Source organism: Arachis ipaensis, chromosome B1 (assembly GCF_059453495.1).
Source record: "Arachis ipaensis isolate K30076 ecotype BB chromosome B1, ASM5945349v1, whole genome shotgun sequence".
NCBI classification, from domain to species: Eukaryota; Viridiplantae; Streptophyta; class Magnoliopsida; order Fabales; family Fabaceae; genus Arachis; species Arachis ipaensis.
In genome coordinates this window covers 126306958-126310178 of record NC_142436.1, presented here as the reverse complement: position 1 = coordinate 126310178, position 3221 = coordinate 126306958, and the positions used below count along the sequence as shown (strand labels likewise).

General features: G+C 33.3%; 1 non-coding gene across 1 annotated transcript; it reads left to right on the top strand.

Moving 5' to 3' along the window:
• The first annotated feature begins 308 nt into the window (after positions 1-308).
• Positions 309-416, top strand: LOC148578281 (small nucleolar RNA R71). Its single transcript, XR_015903159.1, has one exon. It is a non-coding gene; the product is annotated as a small nucleolar RNA R71 (small nucleolar RNA).
• Positions 417-3221: the final 2805 nt, after the last annotated feature.

The following is a 3221-nucleotide window of genomic DNA, read 5'->3' as shown; positions in this document are numbered from 1 at the left end:
GATGCAGCTTGCATTCCATGCAGACTTTGAGAGATCATATTGACTTGCTGAGTCAATATTTTATTCTGAGCTAATATGGCATTCAGAGTATCAACTTCAAGAACTCCCTTCTTCATAGGTGTCCCATTACTCACAGGATTCCTTTCAGAAGTGTACATGAACTGGTTATTAGCAACCATGTCAATGATTTCTTGAGCTTCTGCAGGCGTTTTCTTTAGGTGAATGGATCCACCTGCAGAAGTGTCCAGTGACATCTTTGATAGCTCAGATAAACCATCATAGAATATATCCAGGATGGTCCATTCTGAAAGCATGTCAGAAGGACACTTTTTGGTCAACTGTTTGTATCTTTCCCAAGCTTCATAGAGGGATTCACCTTCCTTCTGTCTGAAGGTTTGAACATCAGCTCTAAGCTTGCTCAGCTTTTGAGGAGGAAAGTACTTGGCTAAGAAAGCCGTGACCAGCTTATCCCAAGAGTTCAAGCTGTCTTTGGGTTGAGAATCCAACCATAATCTAGCTCTGTCTCTTACAGCAAAAGGGAAAAGCATGAGCCTGTAGACTTCAGGATCTACTCCATTAGTCTTAACAGTATCACATATCTGCAAGAATTCAGTTAAGAACTGAAAAGGATCTTTAGATGGAAGTCCATGAAACTTGCAGTTCTGCTGCATCAGAGAAACTAATTGAGGTTTCAGCTCAAAGTTGTTTGCTCCAATGGCAGGAATGGAGATACTTCTTCCATGTAAATTGGAATTAGGTGCAGTAAAGTCACCAAGCATCTTCCTTACATTATTATTATTTTCGGCTGCCATCTCCTCTTCCTGTTCGAAAATTTCTGAAAGGTTTTCTCTGGATTGTTATATTTTAGCTTCTCTTAATTTTCTCTTCAGATTCCTTTCAGGTTCTGGATCTGCTTCCACAAGAATGTTCTTATCCTTGCTCCTGCTCATATGACAAAGAAGAAGGCACAGAAAAATAATAATAATAATGGAGATCCTTTATACCACAGTATAGGGATTCCTGTGTGAGTGGAAGAAGATGGGGAGACAAAGAATGTAATATAATGGAAGAAACACAACTGTGAGGATGGAAGAGAGGTGAGATGAGATGTTAGGATATGAATGAATAAATAGAATGAGATGGGGGAGGGATAATTTTCGAAAATTATTTTGAAAAAGAGTTAGTGATTTTCGAAAATGGTTTTTGAAAAATGTAAGTAATTTTCGAAAATTTTTGAAATCAAAAATAAAAATAATTAGTTAATTAAAAAGAAATTTTTGAAAAAGAGGGAAGATATTTTCGAAAATTAGAGAGAGAGTTAGTTAGGTAGTTTTGAAAAAGTTAAGAAACAAACAAAAAGTTAGTTAGTTAGTTGAAACAAATTTTGAAAAGATAAGAAGTTAGGAAGTTAGAAAAGATATTTTGAAAAGATATTTTTGAAAAAGATAAGATAAGAAGATATTTTTGAAAAGATATGATTGAAATTAGTTTTTTGGAAAAGATTTGATTTTTTCTTTAAAATCTCAATTAATGACTTGATTCACAAGAGATCACAAGATATGATTCTAGAACTTAAAGTTTGAATCTTTCTTAATAAGCAAGTAACAAACTTGAAATTTTTGAATCAAAACATTAATTGTTATTGTTATTTTCGAAAATTATGATATAAAATAAGAAAAAGATTTTTGAAAAATATTTTTTAGAATTTTCGAAAATAACTAAGAATTTTGAAAAAGATAAGATTTTCAAATTGAAAATTTGATTTGACTCATAAGAAACAACTTGATTTTTAAAAATTTTTGAAAAAGTCAACTCAATTTTCGAATTTGATGAGAGAAAAAGGGAAGGATATTTTTTTTATTTTTGAAATTTTTATGAAAAACATGAAAAATATGCAATGCATGAAATTTTTAGATCAAAACAATGAATGCATGCAAGAATGCTATGAATGTCAAGATGAACACCAAGAACACTTTGAATGTCATGATGAACATCAAGAACATATTTTTGAAAAATTTTTATTGCAAAGAAAACATGCAAGACACCAAACTTAGAATTCTTTAATGCTTAGACACTAAGAATTCAAAAATGCATATGATAAACATGAAAAGACACAAAACAAAAAATCATCAAGATCAAACAAGAAGACTTACCAAGAACAACTTGAAGATCATGAAGAACACTATGAATGCATGATATTTTCGAAAAATGCAAGATGCACATGCAATTGACACCAAACTTATAACATGACACATGACTCAAACAAGAAACAGAAAAATATTTTTGATTTTTATGATTTTCTAATTTTTTTGGATTTTTTTCGAAAATTATATGAAAAAGAAAAAATAAGGATTCCAAAATTTTTAACATGAATTCCAGGAATCTTGCATTCTTAGTCTAAAGCTTCAGTCCAGGAATTAGACATGGCTCACTAGCCAGCCAAGCTTTCAAAGAAAGCTCCAGTCCAAAACACTAGACATGGCCAATGGCCAGCCAAGCTTCAGCATTTAACACCAGAGTATATTGCTCTTGATAACAAATTGCTGCTCATCATTTATCAAGTATGTAACTTACCTCTGATGGTTTGGAAGCCTCAGTCCAAAAGAATTTAGACATGGCTTTACAGCCAGCCAGGCTTCACATGCTTCATGAAACACTAGAATTCATTCTTAAAAATCTTGAATAAAATTTTTGAAAACATTTTTATTTTTTTTCGAAAACAGATGAGATTCTTGAAAATATTTTTGAAAGATTTTTTTTTGTAGAAAACAAAACGAAAAGAAAATTACCTAATCTGAGCAACAAGATGAGCCGTCAGTTGTCCAAACTCGAACAATCCCTGGCAACGACGCCAAAAACTTGGTGCACGAAATTGTGATGTCCAGGCTCGAACAATCCCTGGCAATGGCGCCAAGAACATGGTGCCAATACCATGGTTCACAACTTCGATACAACTAACCAGCAAGTGCACTGGGTCGTCCAAGTAATACCTTACATGAGTAAGGGTCGAATCCCACGGAGATTGTTGGTGTGAAGCAAGCTATGGTCACCTTGCAAATCTCAGTCAGGCAGATATAAAGTGATAAGGGTGTTTTCGAATAATAAATAAAAGAAGGGATAGAAATACTTATGTAATTCATTGGTAGGAATTTCAGATAAGCGAACGGAGATGCTTTTCGTTCCTCTGAACCTCTGCTTTCCTGCTGTCTTCATCCAATCAG